We start from the raw sequence: 22711 nt of genomic DNA, 5'->3' as shown, positions 1-22711 counted from the left end.
CTATTTGGCCCATTTATCCCGTGCCAGCTCTTTGTACAGTGACCCATTTAACCCCGTAGTTCGACTATTTTGTTTTCTTTTTCAGAATGTACCAAATTCCCTTTTGGAAGTTGCAGTCCAATGAGATTCTAGCACCATTTATGGACAGTGCATTCCAACTCACAACAACTCGCTGTGTTTTACAATAAATAATTGTGCCTATGGTGTGTCTGGAGTTTCACAGAGTATTCAAAATGGTGTCAATGAAGTGGTTATTACACAAAATTAAGACTCAACATTTATCAATAAATTGGTGAGGACACCAAGTGTAATATATCCTCGTTTGCGGACAATTAGAACAAATGTACATTTCTATGAAACCTCTCACTACCACTGGACCTCCTAAAGTGTTTTAAAGCCAATGGAGTACTTTTGAAACATATTCACTGTTGTAATGTAGGAAGCTGTAAGTACGCATGGGTAATCATATTTAGTTTTAAAATTGTTATTTTCACTATAAAAAATAAATTTAGAGTACCCAATTCAGTTTTTCCAATTTAGGAACAATTTCGCGTGCCCAATCCACCTACCCTGCACATCATTGTGTTGTGGGGGTGAGACCAACAAAACCACGGGAAGAATGTGCAAACTCCACACGGCAGTGACCCAGGGTGGGGATCGAACCTAGGACCTCGGTGCCGTGAGGCAGCAGTGCTAACCATTGTGCCACCTTGTTGCCCGTAAATTATTATTTTCAAAGTGTATTCACAGGCCTTAGTAATAAGGTCAAGGAAGCCCTTTTATACCTCTAACATGTGCCTTTCTGCAGCCATTTCGCCTTCTGTACCTTTTCTATATTAACTATGTATTGATTTCATCGCAAAAAAACAATAATTAAATTCAAGTTTATTCAGTAGTGAATATTGATTATGATTAGTGAATTATTGTATTGGGTCATTAAACTGCAAAGACTAGATCTTTATTTTAAAAAATAACACGACCAACCAAAATGTTTCGAGAAACTGCAGAGCTATCAGAATTTGTTTGAAAAAATAAATTACTCGATAATTTCGAGAAGTTACGAGATGTGGTGATAATAATAATAATCACTTATTATCACAAGTAGGCTTCAATGAAGTTACTGTGAAAAGCCCCTAGACGCCACATTCCGGCGCCTGTTCGGGGAGGCTGGTACGGGAATTGAACTCGCGCTGCTGGCCTTGTTCTGCATCACAAGCCAGCTGTTTAGCCCACTGTGCTAAGCCAGCCACTGATAAGCCTGTATATAATATTACATGTACTCAGCAGTGTGACCTCCCACCAGTAGTTGGCATCAGGCATCAGTCAGGTGACACTGGCTACCAGGAGAAGGTTGTAAGGCGTACACAAGGCCAGTCGCACATAAGGGTAGTTCCAAGAGAGTCTAATGTAACTCTGTGATAACTTAGTCTGTCTAGCATTCCGATCATTACCTTACCACGTGTACATTAATAAATCATCTTTCTGGCTAATTCACCAGCAGTTCTGTAGAATCATTGCAAGACAAGATCACAGAACACAACACGAGACACAATATTCTGCCAAGAATATGTGCGCTAGGCATTGGAGTAATGGTATTGTTACTGGGTGAGTAAACCGGAGACCCAGGTTAATGCTCTGGGGATCTGGGATCGAACCTGCCTATGACAGATGCTGAAATTGAATAAAAGTCTCGAATTAAAAGTCTAATGATAACACTCTTGATTGTTGTGAAAACTCATCTGGTTCACTAATATCCTTCAAGAAATCCGCTCTCCTTATGTGGCCTGGCCTACACGTGACTCCAGATCCACAGCAATGTTGTGGTTGATTTGTAAGTGCCCTCTGAAATAGCCTCACAAGACACGCAGTTCAAGGGCAATTGGAATGAGCAGAAAATGCTGGCCCAGCCAATGACCCGCACCTCCCATGATGAATAATTTTTAAGAAGGCTCATTGTTCAATCTTAAGACGAATAAGAAACTGTCTCTTTGATTGGAATTGATTTATTGTCACGTGTACCGAGGTACAGTGAAAAGTATTGTTCTGCGTACAGTCCAGACAGATCGTTCCACACATGAAAAAACAAAGTGGGGATCTTGGCAGTTTGCTCAGTTCACAAAAGAATTTAATGGCTTTGTAGACGTAGATTAAGATTTTAATCAGCCTCCGAAACATATCCAGACAGCTCATATAGACAGACACAAACGATACTGTAACTGAATTAGAGGAAATGGCAGAGATTTAACTGAACCACATTTTTGAAAGATTCGGCCTTAATGACAGAGAAACAGGAAAAGCCACTCGGGGAGATGAGGAAATCCAGGCTCAGTGCGGATTTGCTGACACCCCTCCTTTCTTATACATGAACGGGATTTAGGCTGCAGAATGTTTCACACCAAAACACAGAGGGGTCAAATCTAAGCAACACATAATTCTCAATTCACTTCCATTTAACTATATTTGACTTTGTTTAAAAGCTGACTGTGGTCAAACTGAACAAAGCACCATGGGATTTGTATTACACAGTGACATGCTTTCTTTTCTTGGTCAGTCATGTTTGCAATTCAATGGTGTATATTTCAGAGTTTATTCAGGGTGAAGATTCGAGATCTATTCAATTCAAAATGAAGTCATATATAACAAATAAATATACTGATGTTCAACATAGAACAATTAAACAAATATTGAGTAAAATATATGGACATTTTCTACAGGATGATAAGAATGATGCATTAATGATTGAACAGAGAGCATTGTCCCATTAGATATTTGCTGAACAAATGCTAAAGTTCAATGTAAGTTCAATATCTTATGGTCTTACAAGTTGAGACCATTGGGTACTGTGCTTCCAGCTGTTTCTGTAGCATGGAGGTTATCACATTCACCTAATGCGCAAAAGGTGCCTGGTCCGAAACTGGCAGAAGCATTTAATGCTTCTCATTTAGGATGTGGAGATGCCGGCGTTGGACTGGGGTGGGCACAGTAAGAAGTCTTACAACACCAGGTTAAAGTCCAACAGGTTTGTTGAGAATCACTAGCTTTCAGAGTGCAGCTCCTTCCTCAGGTGAATGAAGATGTAGGTTCCACAAACACATATGTAGAAAAATTCAATGATGCCAAATGGTACTTTGAATACGAGTCTTTGCAGGTAATTAAGTCTTTACAGGTCCAGACGGTGCGATAAGAGAGAGGGATAATCACAGGTTAAAGAGGTGTGAATTGTCTCAAGCCAGGACAGTTGGTAGGATTTTGCAAGCACATGTAATGTAACATGAATCCAGGGTCCCAGTTGAGGCCGGACTCATGTATGGCAGCACGGTAGCCTTGTGGATAGCACAATTGCTTCACAGCTCCAGGGTCCCAGGTTCGATTCCGGCTTGGGTCACTGTCTGTGCGGAGTCTGCACATCCTCCCCGTGTGTGCGTGGGTTTCCTCCGGGTTCTCCGGTTTCCTCCCACAGTCCAAAGACGTGCAGGTTAGGTGGATTGGCCATGATAAATTTTCCTTAGTGTCCAAAATTGCCCTTAGTGTTGGGTGGGATTACTGGGTTATGGGGATGGGGTGGCGGTGTTGACCTTGGGTAGGGTGCTCTTTCCAAGAGCCGGTGCAGACTCGATGGGCCGATTGGCCTTCTTCTGCACTGTAAATTCTATGATTCTATGATTCTATGTGGAGTTTGGCTATCAGTTTCTGTTCGGCCATTCTGTGTTGTCGCGCGTCCTGAAGGCCGAACGCTTACCCGAAGATCAGATGCTGAATGCCCTTGACTGCTGAAGTGTTCCCCGACTGGAAGGGAACATTCCTGCCTGGCGATTGTTGCACAATGTCCATTCATTCGTTGTCGCAGCATCTGCATGGCCTCGCCAATGTACCACGCCTCAGGACATCCTTTGCTGCAGCGTATGAAGTACATAATGTTGGCCAGCTCGCACCATTACACGTGTTCTCACGTGTAATGGTGATACCCATGTTGATGATCTGGCACGTCTTGCAGAGGTTACCATGGCAGGGTTGTGTGGTGTCATGATAGCTATTCTGAATGCTGGGTAGTTGACCTTGGCAAGATGTTCGTTTTCATCGATGACGTGTTGAAGGCTGCGAAGAAGATGTCGTAGTTTCTCCGCTCCAGGGAATTCATCAGGTGAATGAGGCACCGGGAGTTTTTCCACAGACCCCAAGAGGCCTACAGCGAACCCAATGAGACAACCAATGAATCGGAACAGCAGACCGTGCGATCTGTGGGACTGGAAGATCCAGCCAGCAGGAAGGACTGGAAAACCTCACCCATTAAAACAATCCGATCAGCTGATTCTACAGCTCCTCTTCCACTAAACCACTCAGTAAAACTGCCTCGAAGGCCTTTCTTCCATATTCTGAACTCACATCTTTCTCCTCGTTTCCTGCTGTCTCCCATCATGCTCTCTCAGCGCTCATCGTCTGTGAAACTTACCCTTTGCTCCTTTGACCCAATTCTCACTAAACTGTTTAACATCGACCTTCCACAATCATATAATTTATAGTGCAGAACAGGTCATTTGGCACATCAAGGCTGCATTGGCCCTTGGAAAGAGCACCCTTCTCAAGCTGACACCTCCACCCTATGCCCATAACCCAGTATCCCCACTTAACCCTTTTTGGACACAAAGAGCAATTTAGCATGGCCACTCCACCAAACCTGCACATCTTTGGACTGGGGGAAAACCGAGCACCCGGAGTAAACCCACGCAGACACGAGGAGAATGTGCAGACTCTGCACAGACAGTGACCCAAGCGGGAATCGAACCTGGGACAGTGGAGCTGTGAAACAACTGTGCTAACCACTGTTCTGCTCCTGATTTATTGGATTCAAGTTCAAATACAAGCCACGATGAAGCATCTGCCGTGGTGGGGTTTGAACCTGCATTCAGAGAATTGTGCTGGGTCTCAGGATTACTCATCCAGTGACAATACCACTACACCATCACCTCCCCAGTCAAGCACTTTGCAGAGCTCGTCCGGTATATGAAGCCGGGACCTCTCGCATTTTGGAAACCCCCTCAGCGAAAATCATACCCCACGGTTTCGACGGTATCTCCATGGAGTCAGTGTCTTTGTTTCCTCTTTGACAATCAAGTGAAGCTTGGTCCTCACACAGAACATGTGTATGGTTTCTCTCCTTAGTGAATGGTGTGTTTTTTCAGGCTGTAACTGGTTAAAGCTCTTTCCACAGTCAGTTCACTGGAACACACTCACTCGGGTGCGTGTGTGTCTCGGTGCTTTTCCAGTCACACTGATGTTTTAAATATTTTCCCACAAACAGAACAAACATTTTTCTTTCCACATTTATAGTCAGGATATTCAGGCCCTGATCAATTGAGTGACACTGTCGGATCTTAATGTGATATTTCGTTCGTGTTTCCTGTCTGAAAATCCTCTCCGAATGCCCTGGAAAAGGAGTTTACAAAGGCCACACTATCAGTACAGGATAGAAATTCAGAACAGACAATTCCAGTTTCTGGGGAACATTTTGTTTCTCTCTTCTGTCCCCAAAGCTGTAAATCCCCGTCCCACACACTCTCCTCCCTGGGCTGAAATCCAAATAAAGTATTCGATCATTATTTCTGTATCCTTTTACCAAAGTTATATAATTAGAGAAAAGAATATGCTTTATGAGTCACTTCATTCATGACTTGTGACAGACATTAATTTGAATCACCCTGACTGAGCAATTAGAATAACAGAGGTGAACCTTGTGTCCAGAACTGACTGTGTGGAGATTTGATGAGCAATCGCGAAGGTCGTTTCTCCAAATCTTCCAGGGTTTCCTTTGTTTTTCCTCTCCCTCTCGAACTAAGTTAAACCGGATATCAGACTCAGGGCCCATTCTGGTTCTCTTCCTGCTGACTAAATAACTTCAATCAAATATGGAGAAGACTGAATCCACTGTTTGGTCCCTGTTCCAATCTCCATTCGTTTAAAAAAAAAAACATTTTATTGAATTTTTTTCCCCAAACAACAATTTTTCCCCTCTTACAAAGCAAACGTAACAATAACAATACAGAAATTTTTAACAATACACAAGTAACAAAACCCCATTATCTTTTGACCTAAACTAAACTAAACCCCCCCCCCTCCCCCTGGGTTGCTGCTGCTGGTCATCTGTCTTCCCTCTAACGTTCCCCTAGGTAGTCGAGAAATGGCTGCCACTGCTTGGTGAACCCTTGAGCCGATCCTCTCAGGGCAAACTTTATCTGCTCCAGTTTAATGAACCCCGCCATATCATTTACCCAGGCCTCCAGTCCGGGGGGTTTCGCCTCCTTCCACATGAGTAGGATCCTGCGCCGGGCTACTAGGGACGCAAAGGCCACAACGTCGGCCTCTTTCGCCTCCTGCACTCCCGGCTCTTCCGCAACTCCAAATAGAGCTAACCCCCAGCCTGGTTTGACCCGGGCCTTCACCACCCGCGAAATCACTCCCGTCACTCCCTTCCAATACCCTTCCAGTGCCGGGCACGCCCAAAACATATGTGCGTGGTTTGCCGGGCTCCCGCCACACCTCCCACATTTGTCCTCCACTCCAAAGAACCTGCTCAATCTTGCTCCCGTTATGTGTGCTCTATGTAGCACCTTAAATTGAATCAGGCTAAGCTTGGCGCATGAGGAAGAGGAATTTACCCTGCTTAGGGCATCAGCCCACATACCCTCCTCTATCTCCTCCCCTAGTTCTTCTTCCCACTTTCCTTTTAGTTCGCCCACCGACTCCTCCCCCTCTTCCCTCATCTCTCGGTAAATCTCTGACACCTTGCCCTCTTCGACCCACACCCCTGAAAGCATCCTGTCCTGTATCCCCTGTGTCGGGAGCAACGGAAATTCCCTCACCTGTTGTCTAGTAAATGCCCTCACCTGCATATATCTCAAGATATTTCCCCGGGGCAACTTATACTTTTCCTCCAATGCTCCCAAGCTCGCAAAAGTCCCATCTATAAATAAATCTCCCACCCTCCTAATTCCTAACTGGTAACAGCTCTGAAATCCTCCATCCATTATTCCTGGGGCGAACCTATGGTTGTTCCTGATTGGGGACCCCACCAGGGCTCCCCGCACCCCTCTCTGTCGCCTCCACTGTCCCCAGATATTCAATGTTGCCGCCACCACCGGGTTTGTGGTAAACTTTTTCGGTGAGAACGGTAGCGGCGCCGTCACCAGCGCCTCTAAATTCGTCCCTTTACAGGACTTTCTCTCCAGTCTTTTCCACGCCGCTCCCTCACCCTCCATCATCCATTTACGTATCATTGCCACATTGGCGGCCCAATAGTAATCGCCCAAGTTCGGTAGTGCCAATCCTCCTCTGTCCCTACTACGCTGAAGGAACCCCCTCCTTACTCTCGGAACTTTCCCTGCCCACACGAAGCTCGTGATGCTCCTGTCTATTTTATTAAAAAAGGTCTTGGTGATTAGTATAGGGAGACATTGAAATACAAATAAGAACCTCGGGAGGACCATCATCTTAATTGCTTGCACCCTGCCCGCCAGCGATAGAGGCTGCATGTCCCACCTCTTGAAGTCCTCCTCCATTTGTTCTACCAGCCGTGTCAGATTAAGTCTGTGCAAGGTTCCCCAGATCCTAGCGATCTGAATCCCCAGGTATCAGAAGTTTCTTTCCACTTTCCTTCGAGGCAAGCCTTCTATCTCTCTACTCTGGTCCCCTGGATGTATCACAAATAATTCACTCTTCCCCATGTTTAGCCTATACCCCGAGAAATCCCCGAACCCCCTCAAAATTTGCATAACCTCTATCATCCCCCCCGCTGAGTCCGACACGTATAACAATAGGTCATCCGCGTATAACGAGACTCGGTGTTCTTCTCCCCCTCTAATCACCCCTCTCCATTTCCTGGAGTCTCTCAACGCCATGGCCGGAGGTTCAATTGCCAACGCGAACAACAATGGAGACAGCGGGCATCCCTGTCTTGTTCCCCTATATAGTCGGAAATACTCCGATCTATGTCGACCTGTAACTATGCTTGCCGTTGGAGCCCCATAAAGAAGTCTAACCCAGCTAATAAACCCGTTCCCAAACCCAAACCTCCTTAACACTTCCCATAAATACTCCCACTCCACCCTATCAAATGCCTTCTCTGCGTCCATTGCCGCCACTATCTCTGCCTCCCCCTCCACTGGGGGCATCATTATCACCCCTAATAGTCGTCACACGTTAACATTCAGTTGTCTCCCTTTTACGAACCCTGTCTGGTCTTCGTGCACCACCCCCGGGACACAGTCCTCTATCCTCGATGCCAGCACCTTTGCCAACAATTTGGCGTCCACGTTCAATAATGAAATGGGACTATAAGACCCGCACTGCAACGGATCTTTATCCCTCTTCAAAATTAACGATATCGTCGCCTCCGACATCGTCGGGGTTAGAGTCCCCCCTTCCCTGGCCTCACTGAACGTCCTCACCATCAACGGGGCCAACAAGTCCACATATTTTCTGTAATATTCCACCGGGAACCCGTCTGGTCCCGGGGCCTTCCCTGCTTGCATGCTTCCCAGTCCCTTAATAACCTCGTCCACCCCAATCGGTGCCCCCAGGCCTACCATCTCCTGCTCCTCCACTTTCGGGAACCTCAATTGGTCCAGGAACTGCCGCATCCCCTCCTCTCCCTCTGGGGGTTGAGACCTATACAGTCCCTCATAGAAGGTCTTGAACACCTCATTTATCTTTCCTGCCCTTCGCACCGTGTCTCTCCTTTCGTCTCTAATTCCTCCTATCTCCCTCGCTGCTGCCCTCTTTCGCAATTGATGAGCCAACAGGCGACTAGCCTTTTCCCCATATTCATACCTCCTCCCCTGTGCCTTCCTCCACAGCCCCTCCGCCTTTCTGGTGGTCAGAAGGTCAAACTCCGTCCAATCTCCATTCCTGACATACCAACTCTATCCCTCTCCCTCACAACAGTCTGACACTTAGCCAGTCTCTTTGTAAACTTGATTTCATACTTGATCCAATATGAGCTTCTGACCTCAGAGAATTTAGTTCGGAATGGCCATTCGGCCCATCGAGTCTGCACCGGCCCTTGGAAAGAGCTCCCTAGCTCAGCCCACACCTCCACCTATCCCCGTAACCCCCCCCTAACCTTTTTAGATACTAAGGCAATTTACCATCGTCACCTCACGATTTGACAATTCCATCACACACCTGGCTGCTCTCCCACATTCTACCTCTGTTAACTTAAAGCAATCCAAAAGTCTGCTACCCATGTCTTAATACACAGCCAGTTCCTTTCCCCTATGATCCCTGTGCTCCGAGACTTGCATTCGCTCCCAGTCAATTCTCACCCTTGTTTTCAAATCCCTCCATGGCCTCATCTCTCCCTGTGTCTGTCTCTCCTCCAGCCCCACAACCCCCTGAGATATCTGCACAGCTCTGATCCTGGACTCTTGCACACCCCCGATTCTAATTACTCCGCCATGGTTTTAAGTTCCCTCGGCCCCAAGCACTGAATTCCCTCCCTAAACCTCCCCGTCTCCACCTCACTCACCTCCTTTCAGACTCTTTAAAACTCGCCTCTTTGACCAAGTTTTTGGTCACCTGCCCTAATATCTCCTTTGTGTCTGGGTGTCTCACTTTGTTTTATAATGTTCCTGTGAAGTTGACTGGGATGATTTATGGTGTTAAAGGTGTTATATAAATAGAAGTTGTTGTTGTTGACTGTAACCCTGACCTCCTGTTTTACATCCCATTGGTTTCACAACAAACTCTGTCTCTGATGTTTTGCCCCCTGCGGGTTTGCCGCCTCGATAAAGACGGCGGCCGTTAACTCCGGCCTGTCACCGGGAGCAGGCCGCAGCTCGATGCAAACACGGGCCCGGAAACTTCTCATTGGGGTTTGGAGCCTCCTCTGGGTCTCAATGAATCCTCCGGGCTGAGTCCAGCATCGGCACTGCGCATGCTCCAGCGCACAATGCCCTGGGAATGATTGACGACAGCTTTCGTCCAATAGGAAAAGTATTTTCAAACTCCCTCAGCAAGTATCAGGTCATTGCTGCTTGCTGTGTAAAAACATATCTCATATCACCTCATATCTCCTGTACCTTTTACATACAAACTCGGAACAGGCCACTCGGCCCCTCGAGCCTGCTCACCATTCAATAAGATTGCGGCTGATCTCATTTTAACCTCAACTCCACATTCCTGCCTACCCCTGATGACCTTTCACCTCCTTGCCCATCAAGAATCTATCCAGCTCTGCCTTAAAAATATTCAAGGACTCTGCTTCCACTGCCTTTTAAGGACGTGATTTCCAAAGTATTGCAACCCTCGAGAATATAAAGTCCTCATCTCCATCTGAAATGGGTGACCCCTTATTTTGAAACAGTGATGCCCTCGTTCTCGATTGTCCCACAAGAGGAAACATCCTCTCCACATCCAACTTGTCAACCCTCAGGATCTGATATAGTTCAATCCAGGTTTTACCCAAAACTTTAAATCTGTGTCCCAAGTGCTTCTACGATCAGTAAATGGAAACAGTTTCTTTGTCCACCTGATCGAAACCTGGCATAATCTTGTGTCCCTGAATCAAATCTCCCCTCAACTTCCTTTGCTGGAACCATTCTGGTAAATTTCCTCTGCACCTTCTCCAAGAACCTTCACATCCTTCCTGAAGAGTGGTGACCAGAGCTTTATAAAGATTCATAGAATAGAATTAGTACCATAGAATTCCTTCAGTGCAAAAGTGGGCCATTCGGCCCATCGAGTCTGCTCTCATTCTCTGAAAGAGCACCCTGCCTAGGCCCCCACCCTGCCCCTGTAACCCCATAGGTCCACCTAATCTGCACATCCCTGGACACTAACGGGCAATTTATCAAGACCATCCCACCTAACTTGCCCTTCTTTGGACTGTTGGAGGAAACCTTGGCATCGGGTGGAAACCCACACAGACATGGGGAGAAAGTGCAAACTCCACACAGACCGTGACCAAGGCCGGAATTGAACCCGGGTCCCTGGCACTGTGAGGCAGCAGTGCTAATCACTGTGTCACCAGAAGCATAGTTTCAGGATCAATATTTCTATTTATGAAGCTCAAGGTCGAATATACTTTGCCAACTACTCTCTTAATATGTCTTGTAGATATACAAAATCCCTCTTCACCTCTTTCTCTCGCCTCCCAAAGAGGTCAATTTTGTTTTATAACAATCCTGCCATTTTCATGGTCACTTTTTCCCTGTGCCGGCCCCACAAGTGACCAGATTCATTCAGCTCAATTTCAAATCTGCCTTTGTGTTTTTGTGGGTTCTCTCACACTCCCTATTTTCTGTTTTTAAATCAGTTTCACAGGTGTTAGAAGGGGACGCTTCAAAGTCCGGAAACTCAAACCAATCATCATATCAGGATCTGACAGAGTCCTCTATTTATCAAATCATGAATATCAGCGGATTTCGAACATGGAAGGAAAAAGCGTCATTCACAGTGGGGAGAAACCATTCTTGATTTGTGTGTGTGGACGAGGATTCGCTCTGTCATCAGGCCTCACAAGCCACAAATGCAGTCACACCAAGGAGAAACCGTGGAAATGTCCGGACTGTGGGAAAGGATTCACTGTCCCATCCAAGCTGGAAACACATCAACGCAGTCACACTGGAGAGAGACCATTCACCTGCTCAGAGTATGGGGAGGGATTCACTCAGTCATCCACTTTTTCCACACACCAGCGAGAGCACACTGGGGAGAGGCCATTCACCTGCTCAGAGAGTGGGAAGAGATTTACTTTTTCAGTCCACCTGCTGAGTCACCAGCGAATTCACACTGATGAGAGACCGTTTCATTGTCGAGACTGCGGGAAGTGCTATAAACGTTCTGGGGAACTGATTCGCCATCAACGTGTTCACACTGATGAGAGACCGTTCAGGTGCTCCCACTGCGGGACTGGGTTCAGGCAATCATCTGACCTCACTGTACATCAGCGAAGTCACACTGGGGAGACACCATTTGCCTGCTCCCAGTGTGGGAAGGGATTCACGCGATCATCTAACCCGCAGAGGCACCAGCGAATTCACACTGGAGAGAGGCCATTCACCTGCTCGAAGTGTGGGAAGGGATTCATGCGATCATCTGACCTGCAGAGGCACCAGCGAATTCACACAGGAGAGCAGCCATTCACCTGCTCCAAGTGTGGGAAGGGATTCACCACTTCATCCCACCTCCTGAGACACCAACAAGGCCACAAGTAACTGCAGTGATTGAATTTTGCTGTTCCTCACATTCAGGACTGAACCATGTTCATTTGGGTCTTTGCTCATTTACAGGGGCTAATATTCTGGTTAGAAGTCAAATAAATTAATTTGTGTTAAACGTGCGGTGTTGCAACATTTTAATATCTCTGACACAAGTTATTCCTTTTGAAGTACTCTAGCTCTCCCCTGTCTCTTCCATCCTCACCTCCAACAAGAAGTGCAAGGAGCTTTTGGAGCTTCTTTGTGACTGAGATTGAGTAAATCCGATCAGCTGCCTCTGCTGCTTCCCTCCCTTCCCCGAGCCCACCGGACCAAACTGTCTCTAAATTTCATCCTTTCCCGAGCCCTGAACCCACATCTGTCTCTAGTTTCTCTCCCATCTCCCCTCATGCCCTCTCAGAGCTCATCTTGTCCATGAGACCAGCTCCTGCTCCATCGACCCTATTCCCACTGAGCTACTGATCAGCCAACTGTCCATGGATATTGTCAACATTTCTCTCTCTTCAGGTATTGTCCCTCTGCCCTTCAAATCTGCCATCATCACCCCCTCCTCAATAAAACAAATCCTTGACTCTGCCATCCTTACAAATTACTGCCCCATCCCTCTCCTCTCCAAACTATTTGATCATGTTGTCACCTCCCAAATCCTTGCCCATCTTCCCCAGAACTCCCATGTTTGAATCCCTTCAATCAGGTCTCTGCCTGTCACAGTGAAATACAGGAGACAAACCAAATCTTTCTCAGAGAGAAGACAGACAATCCGGGAGCTTGGATGCAAGGGTGGCACGGTAGCACAGTGGGTAGCACTGTTGCTTCACAGCGCCAGGGTCCTGGGTTTGATTCCCGGCTTGGGTCACTGTCTGTGCGGAGTCTGCACGTTCTCCCCGTGTCTGCGTGGGTTTCCTCCGGGTGCTCCGGTTTCCTCCCATACTCCAAAGATGTGCAGGTTAGGTGGATTGACTATGCTGTCCCATCCCTCTCCTCTCCAAACTATTTGATCCCTTTGTGTCCAGAAATGTTCGGTGGGGTTACTGGGTTACGGGGATAAGGTGGAGGTGTAGGCTGAAGTAGGATGCTCTTTCCAAGGGCTGGTGCAGACCTGATGGGCCGAATGGCCTCCTTCTGCACTGTAAATTCTCTGATTCTTTGAGGTGAGATTATCCTTTCTGAGCTCCAGCCAGGTGATGTTAAACACTCAGGCGGGAAAGGCAAAAATCTACAACGTGTTTAAAACAGCTGATTTATTTCACCAATATCGAGAATGTTAACTCCAGTCCCTTACAGAGGTTATTATTTCAATCTAAACCCCTTGGTCATTGATCTCTGTAGTCATAGAATTAGAATCATACATTATTGAATTTACAATGCGGAAGGAGGCCATTCGGCCCATCGAGTCGGCACCAGCCCTTAACCCCACTTCAGCCCACACCTCCACCTGTTCCCACCTAACCTTTTTGGACACAAGGGCAATTTAGCATGGCCAATCCACCTAACCTGCACATCTAATCATCGCCCCTTGACATTCACTGGCATTACAATTGCAGAATACCCCACAATCAACATCCTGGGGGTGCTATTGATCAGAAACTGAACTGGACAAACCACATTAATACTACCAGGCTACCAGGGCAGGTCAAAGGCTAGGAATCCTAAGGCGAGTAACTCACCTCCTGACCCCCCCGCCCCCCCCCCCCCAAAAGCCTGTCCATCATCTGCAAGGCACAAGTCAGGCGTGGAATGTAATACTCTCCATTTGCCTGGATGAGTGCAGCTCCAACAGCACTCAAGAGGCTCAACGACATCCAGACAAATCGGCTCGCTTGATTGCTCCTCCGTCCACAAACATCAACCATCCATCACCGACAAACAGTGGCAGCTGTGTGTACCATCTACAAGATGCACAGCAGTAACTCACCAATGTTCCTTAGTCAGAACCTTCCAAATCCATGACCACTATCATCTAGAAGGCCAAGAACAGCAGATCACTGGGAACCCCACCACCTGGAGGCTCCCTCCAAGTCACTCACCACCCTGACTGGGAAATATATCACCGTTCCTTTGCTGTCTCTGGGACAAAATCCTGGAACTCCCTCCCTAACAGCACAGTGGGTGTACCTACACCTGAAGGACTGCAGCGGTTCAAGAAGTAAACTCCCACCACGTTCTGAAGGGTATCGAGGGATGGGCAATAAATGCTGGCCTAACCAGTGAAACCCACATCCCATAAATAAATTCAAAAAATCTACAGCTTTCTTTCTCACTGCCAAAAGAAGGACCGGAAATGACTTAATGCTGTCCCCATGTTAAAGTCTAAAGCATTGATAGAGAACTCAAGAAGCAGGGAATCATGTCCTGGGAAATCTAGAATCCCACTGAAAATACTCCACCAATCATAAACATACCTCTCGACCACTGCCCTTCTTGCTGCTCCAGCTGATTCACTTCCTGCACTTGTGATTGTTCTGGACATGAGAAGTATCCTGGTTTTCCCATGTGGAACAGGCAGGAATCCCAGCCAGGTCTTTAGTTATTTGATTTGTTGACTTAAGCAAAATAAACTTAAGATTAAAATAAATAAAGATTCACCAGCTTCTCCCCAATCAGCTTCTTCCATTGAGCTGAAGTCACCTTTTATCAGGAATTCACTGAAATGTTTTTGTTCATTGTTTTTTCAAATAAATTTAAAGTACCCAATTCTTTTTTTCCAATTAAGGGGTAATTTAGCGTGGCCAATTCACCTACCAGCACATCTTTGGGTTGTGGGGGTAAAACATACGCAGACACAGGGAGAATGTACAAACTCCACACGGACAGTGACCCAGGGCTTGCATCGAAACCAGGTCCTCAGCACCTTCAGGCAGCAGTGCTAATCAATGTTTTTGTTGACTGTTAATATCTAAACCTCTCAAATGATTAATGACTGAAAAATTCAGACGTCTTCACTCTTACAATGCAAACTTCATCTTTAACCTCTAGATTTGATTAATGGACCACGAACTGTAATTCTATGAACGATGATCAGATTGATTTCAGTTTTGTGATAACCAATGAATCGTCTCACTTTATAATTGATGAATGCAGTGACCAGGATGTGCTCTCCACAGGACTGGGATGCCCTGTCAAGCCTTTATTTATTCAGTTATTAACTGACTGAAGCAACAATAAACTTCAGGTTAAAATAAATAAAACAGTTATATTCCAGGTCTCGTCCAAGAAAGGATTCTTGGCTGCCTGATCGATCTATCCAGCTACCTGTGGATAGGGACTCCAATGCCTCCCTGTTGCTCTCCAGTTCTTAGTCTCATCGTATTTATAGTTCATTCCCTTGTCTTGTTTTCACTCTGAAATTCATTATCTCTCACCGTTTGTGGCACAGTGGTTAACACTCATACTTCAAAGCGCCAGGGTCCCAGGATCGATTCCCAGCTTGGATGTAATGCAAAACAAGGCCAGCAGCGCAGGTTCAATTTCCGTACCAGCTTATCCCAACAGGCAACGGAATGTGGCGACTTGGGGCTTTTCACAGTAACTTCATACTTGTGACAATAAAAGATTATTATTATGCCTGTGCGGAGTCTACACGTTCTCTCCGTGTCTGCCTGGATTTCCTCCGGGTACTCCGGTTTCCTCCCTCAAGACCTGAAAGAAGTGCTTGTTAGGTGAATCGGACATCCTGAATTCTCCCTCTGTGTACCTGAAAAAGCGCTGCAGTTTAAAAAAGATTGAATTCCATTTGCAATTGTTTTGCCCATCTGACCAGTCCACTGATATCTTCCTGCAGTCCATGGCTTTCTCCCGCAATGTCAACCATACGTAGAATTGTTGTCTCATCTGCAAATTTCATAATCATTCATATATACCAGAAAACTGTGGAGCCCCACTGGAAACAGGCGTCCTGACATCATTCAGTCCTGGATGTGATTCACAGCAGCAATAACAGCAGAATCCATCCCCTGCTGTCGCCTGTGAACTTGCTGATGTCTCAGCAGGTTGTTTGACTGAGCGAATCCCCTCCCACACACACAGCAGGTGTACGGCCTCTCCTCACTGTGAACCATGTGTCAGCAGATTCCATTTACTTTTAAATCCCTTCTCGCAATCAGAGCATTTAAAAGGTCTCTGATCAGTGTGAGTAAGTTGGTGTGTAGTCAGGTGGGATGACTGAGTGAATTTCTTGTCACACACGGGGCAAGTGTATGGTCTCTGTCCAGTGTGAACCCACTGGTGTATCAGAAGGTCGGATAAATCAATGAATTCCTGCCCCCACACACGGCAGGAGAACGGTCTCTCCCCAGTGTGAACTCGATGGTGTCTCAGAAGGTGGGCTAACCGAGTGAATCCCTTCCCACACGGAGCAGTGAACAGCCTCTCCCCAGTGTGAGTGTTGGTGTTTCAGAAGATCCCTTTTACATTTAAATGTTTTCTCACATTCAGAACAATGAAAAGGTCTCTTATCAGTGTGAACAAATTACTCTGACTGGAGGTTCGATGCACAAGTCTATCTCTTCCCACACACGGAGCAGGTGAACGGCCTCTCCTCAGTGTGAGTGTGTTGATGTATCAATAAATAAATTTTTCTTTTAAAGGTCTTCTCACACTCAGAACAATTAAATAGTCTCTGATCAGTGTGAACACATTGATGTGTCCGGAGGCTCGATCACTGAGTGAATCCTTTCCCACAAATGGCGCAGGTGAATGGCCTTTCCCCAGTGTGAGTGCGTTGATGTAACAGTAAATTATTTCTGCTTTTAAAGTTCTTTTCACAGTCAGCACATTTAAATGGTCTCTGGTCAGAGTGGACCTGATGGTGAGTTCGGAGCTTTGATAAAGTATTAAATCCCGTACCAGCCTCCCCGAACAGGCGCCGGAATGTGGCGACTCAGGGCTTTTCACAGTAACTTCATTTGAAGCCTACTTGTGACAAGCGATTTTCATTTTCATTTTTCAAATCCCTTCCCACATTCCAGACAGGTGAAAGGCATCTCACCACTGTGAACATGCTGGTGTGTGATGAGGTGTGATAACTGAGTGAATCCCTTCCCACACATGGAGCAGGTGAATGGCGTTTCCCCCGTGTGAATACATTGATGAGTTTTCAATTCAGACGGGTTATTGAATCCCATCCCACAGTCCCCACATTTCCACGGTTTCTCCATGGTTATCAGGTGCAGGTGAGATGCAGATTTGAGGTCACTATCAGATCAGCCATGATGTTATCAAATGGTGCAACAGTCTCACAGGGCTGAATGTCCAATTGCTGCTTCATGATTTCTCTTGTGCAAATGTCCTTTTGTCTCTTCAGCTTGGATTCAGTTTGTTGTGGGCAAATTCTCCACTTCTATCCCCTAGTAAAAGTAGTTTACAAAAGTCATCAATGTCAATCCAGGATAGAAATTCTGAAAGAGACAATTCTAGTTTCTCTGGAACATTTTTTCCTCACTTGTTCCCCCAAAGCTGTAAATCCCTGTTCCACACACTCTCCCTCCTCCCTGGGCTGAAATCCAAACCCATCTCAGCATCTACACCATTTCTTTCCTCCACTCCCAGTTTTTTCCCACCATCTCCTGTGCCTGAGTTCAGTTCTCCAGCTCCTGTCTGCAGTCTGACAATAAAATCAATGGGTCTTATTGGGGTTTGGGGTCTCCAGGGGGTGTTTGTGAATGTTCCCCGCCCACCTGCCAGGGTTTCCTTCCTTGCCAGAGATCAGAGTCCTCATTGATTTGAGTGCAAAGTGTGAGCACATATTTCTTGTCCCCCTCCCCTATCCTGTGATGTGAACCATCCTCCAGTGTCTGAAGCAGGATGGTGTCCATTAACCTGGGCCTGTTCCCGGGAGGGAGGGAGAAGCCCCGTAGCTGCAAACCAGGGAGATGACAATGATTGTGAAGGGTTTGCTCCACCTCCCAATGCCCGGGGACTGATTGACAGCAGGTTTGGACCAATAGGGAAATGGGGCGGGGCTGAAGGACCGAAGGAGAGCGGCTGGCCCTCCACCCAACCAGAGTGAATGGGAGGTGGGGCTCTCGCTCCGTACGCATGCGCCCTGCGTCACACTTTGTCCACCCGAGCCTGTGGGGAAAAGCCCGAGCAGCTTCCGCCGGTTCAGCTGCTGTATCAGAGCTTTGATTTCAGGGTTTGGGGACCTGCACGGGGTTTTTATGAAGCCGCCCGACACATCCGCCGGCTCCATCCCTCCCTCACGACTTACCCGGCCGGATCAGATCGACTGGGAATTTCCAAACAACCGCCTCAACCGGAGCTACTCCAGGCACTGCGCATGCTCCAGCTCGCCATGCCCGGGGAGTGATTGACGGCAGCTCTGGGCCAATTGGAATAAGGGGCGGTACTGGAGGACCGAGCGGGAGCAGCTGGTCTTCCAACTAATCGGAGTGAATGAGGGGCAGGGCTGAGCTCGGATCTCCCTCATTGGCTGAAACTCTGCATCATTTTGGAAGCTGATTTGTCTCAACTCCACTGTTTGTGGCTTTAAACAGATTATTCATGTTGTTCCAGGAAAGTGGGGCCTGTGGAATATCAGGTTTGACACAGCACACGGTCAGCCTGCGGTTTCACGCTGGGTAAAGAATTTGCAAACAAGGCAAGAGAATAAACAATTAATGGTAGGGTCCTAGAGGATCAGAGGGACAAAGAACAACAACAAAGAAATGTACAGCACGGAACAGGCCCTTCGGCCCTCCAAGCCCGTGCCGACCATACTGCCCGACTAAACTACAATCTTCTACACTTCCTGGGTCCATATCCTTCTATTCCCATCCTATTCATATATTTGTCAAGATGCCCCTTAAATGTCCCTATCGTCCCTGCTTCCACTACCTCCTCCGGTAGTGAGTTCCAGGCACCCACTACCCTCTGCGTAAAAAACTTGCCTCGTACATCTACTCTAAACCTTGCCCCTCTCACCTTAAACCTATGCCCCCTAGTAATTGACCCCTCTACCCTGGGGAAAAGCCTCTGACTATCCACTCTGTCTATGCCCCTCATAATTTTGTATACCTCTATCAGGTCGCCCCTCAACCTCCTTCGTTCCAGTGAGAACAAACCGAGTTTATTCAATCGCTCCTCATAGCTTATGCCCTCCATACCAGGCAACATTCTGGTAAATCTCTTCTGCACCCTCTCTAAAGCCTCCACATCCTTCTGGTAGTGTGGCGACCAGAATTGAACACTATACTCCAAGTGTGGCCTAACTAAGGTTCTATACAGCTGCAACATGACTTGCCAATTCTTATACTCAATGCCCCGGCCAATGAAGGCAAGCATGCCGTATGCCTTCTTGACTACCTTCTCCACCTGTGTTGCCCCTTTCAATGACCTGTGGACCTGTACTCCTAGATCTCTTTGACTTTCAATACTCTTGAGGGTTCTACCATTCACTGTATATTCCCTACCTGCATTAGCCCTTCCAAAATGCATTACCTCACATTTGTCCGGATTAAACTCCATCTGCCATCTCTCCGCCCAAGTCTCCAGACAATCTAAATCCTGCTGTATCCTCAGACAGTCCTCATCGCTATCCGCAATTCCACCAACCTTTGTGTCGTCTGCAAACTTACTAATCAGACCAGTTACATTTTCCTCCAAATCATTTATATATACTACAAACAGCAAAGGTCCCAACACTGATCCCTGTGGAACACCACTGGTCACAGCCCTCCAATTAGAAAAGCATCCCTCCATTGCTACCCTCTGCCTTCTATGGCCTAGCCAGTTCTGTATCCACCTTGCCAGTTCACCCCTGATCCCGTGTGACTTCACCTTTTGTACTAGTCTACCATGAGGGACCTTGTCAAAGGCCTTACTGAAGTCCATATAGACAACATCTACTGCCCTACCTGCATCAATCATCTTAGTGACCTCCTCGAAAAACTCTATCAAGTTAGTGAGACACGACCTCCCCTTCACAAAACCGTGCTGCCTCTCACTAATACGTCCATTTGCTTCGAAATGGGAGTAGATCCTGTCTCGAAGAATTCTCTCCAGTAATTTCCCTACCACTGAAGTAAGGCTCACCGGCCTGTAGTTTCAAATAGCAATAGTTTCAGGGCGAACCTGCAAAGCCTGAAATATAACACATTCAAATAATAATTTCGGCAAGCACAAGAGGCAGACCCTGTTCCAGACCTTGGTGGGCATATTATTGGTCCCTGAAGACCGGAGGCCAGATAGATAGGGTGATTAAAAAGTAATATGGAGGGCAGCACGGTGGCTCAGTGGTAGCACTGCAGCCTCACGGGCATAGATTTCAGGTAATGGCAGGAGGTTTATAAGAGACGCGAAGAAAAACGTTTTCACCTAAAGGGTGGTGGGAACCTGGAACTCACAGCCTGAAAGTCTGGTAGAGACGGGAACCTTCACAACATTTAAGAAGTATTTAGGTGAGCATTTGAAATGCCATTGCATGGAAGGCTACGGACTGAGTGCTGGAAAATGGGATTAGAGTAAATAGGTGCTTGATAGCTGGTGGAGTCACGATGGGTTAAAGCGCCTCTTTCACTCTCTGACTCTAATCGTACCATTCAAATCACTCAATAGAATTCTCAGGAACCACATTGGAGAGGAAGGTTGCTTACACCTAATGATAAGCAGCACTCGCACAAGCAGCAAAACACATAACTTTGGTCAGACAAGATTTTCCCATTTGAAATCCATTTGACTATTCATTGTTATGTTTATCTTTTCCAGATTTTAAAAATTCCCTCCTTTACTCAGGATTCGATTATTTACCAATGTGAAGCTAATTGTTTCATAATTTCCTGGGCATGTTCTGTCCACCATTTTAAATATAGGAATTACATTACTGAGCTGCCAGTCTTTTAGAACTGATCCTTTTTAATGAATTATTAAATATGAGCAGTAATGTCTCTCCCTGCAAATCTTTTAAAATGCGTGGATGTAATCCATTTGGATCAGGGGTTTTATCCCCTTTGAGTTTGATTAGTGTAATCAATAATCACCTCATCATTCAATGTCCTGTTGACCTGTTCTATCTTCCTGGGAAACAATGATGCAAAGTAATGATTTAATATTTCTGAAATTTCTATATCGTTCCTAGAGGTATTATTCTGTCTGAACCTTAATGCTCCCTAATGCTTCACAGCAGCAGGGTCCCAGGTTCGATTCCCGGCTTGGTTCACTGTCTGTGCGGAGTCTGCACGTTCTCCCTGTGTCTCTGTGGGTACCTCCGGGTGCTCCGGTTTCCTCCCACAAGTCCCGAAAGACGTGCTGTTAGGCAATTTGGACATTATGAATTCTCGCTCAGTGTACCCGAATAGGCGCCAAAATGTGGTGATGAGGGGCATTTCACAGTAACTTCATTGCAGTGTTAATGTAAGCCTCTATGTGACAATAAAGATTATTATTATTTACTTTCCTCCTAACATTAACTGGCTGGAGTTTAATCTTCAAGATATATGTTGGTTTTTGTGATGGTAGGGTCCCTTTTTAAAAGCCATCATCTGTGATATTATCCTTCGATTTAAGAACTCCCAAAGAAACTGGTGAACAATAAAATTATGAATTTTACTTCAATCCTAAATTGTTTTTGTAAAAAAACTCTGCAATTCCTCTGATTAACATCTCCAATTAGAAAATGCTGATCAATCCTCACTGACAATCCTTTGACTGACACATTCTTCACAGTGACACCTCCATTACGAAAGTAAATTATCAAAGAAAATATAACAGGTCAATATTTTACAAGAACATCAATAAAATAATAATAAGAATCTTTATTGTCATAATTAGGCATGCATTAACACTGCAATGAAGTTACTGTGAAAAACCCCGAGTCGCCACACTCCGGCGCCTGTTCAGGTGAATGTTCAATTCACCTAACAAGCACGTCTTTCGGGGAGAACGTACAGACTGCACAGGCAGTGACCCAAGCGGGAATCGAACCCGGGACCCCTGTGCTACCATTCCGCCCTAATGATGCTGTTTGATGCGCACATTGTCACAATAGTGACCGATTGACAGCAACCTCTTCCCAGTCATTACAATCAATGTTTATTACATAAGTGGAGAATGAACAGTAGAGGAGTAAATTCAGAGACAGGCAAGGCAGCACCCAGTTATTAGCCTTGACCAGATCAGCTTTTTCAGCATTGTTTCTCCAGAGTTATTGAAGCTCTCGAATGTCTCGCAGGAAGGAATCACAGGTTTAGGTGCTGATGGATATCCTGGTGCATCCTCACCAATAGTAATTATATATAAAATCGAGGATTTGAAATAAGTTTGCAGATGGAAAATTGTTGGTGTAGTAACTAGCGAGGACAAAAGCCTTAAATCACGGGATGATACTGATGGGCTGGTCATATGGGGGCAGAATTGTCGCAAATGGAATTTAACCAGGAAATGTGGTAGCTCTTGCACAAAGTCAGTACAGATATGATAGAACATAGAAAAATACAGCACAGAACAGGCCCTTCGGCCCACGATGTTGTGCCAAACCTTTGTCCTAGATTAATCATAGATTATCA

This window comes from Scyliorhinus torazame, chromosome 5 (assembly GCF_047496885.1).
Source record: "Scyliorhinus torazame isolate Kashiwa2021f chromosome 5, sScyTor2.1, whole genome shotgun sequence".
Classification (NCBI taxonomy): domain Eukaryota; kingdom Metazoa; phylum Chordata; class Chondrichthyes; order Carcharhiniformes; family Scyliorhinidae; genus Scyliorhinus; species Scyliorhinus torazame.
The sequence above is the reverse complement of the archived record's forward strand: the minus strand, read 5'-3'. Positions refer to the sequence as shown.